The sequence below is a fragment of the Merops nubicus genome, unplaced genomic scaffold, assembly GCF_000691845.1.
Source record: "Merops nubicus isolate BGI_N331 unplaced genomic scaffold, ASM69184v1 scaffold48945, whole genome shotgun sequence".
Classification (NCBI taxonomy): Eukaryota; Metazoa; Chordata; class Aves; order Coraciiformes; family Meropidae; genus Merops; species Merops nubicus.
Window position 1 is genome coordinate 4,012 of NW_008611234.1, and position 281 is coordinate 4,292.

Below are 281 nucleotides of genomic sequence, written 5' to 3' on the forward strand. Positions count from 1 at the left end.
AGATCAGAAAGGAGCCACTACCCCATAAAACCTAGAACACTGTCCCACGAGATCAAAAAGGAACTGCTATTCCAAAAAAAACCGAAATACCGTTCACATCAAAATCTGAAAGGAACCACTATGCCATGAAACCTGTTACACTGTCCCACTGGACCCTAGAGAACTGCTATTCCAAAGAGCCTGGAATACTGCCCCGCATCGAGATCGGAAAGGAACCAGCAAAGGAGGAACACGGGTTCTCCCTTTCGGAGGAACGCGGCGAGAGGAAGCCCGTGCCCCGG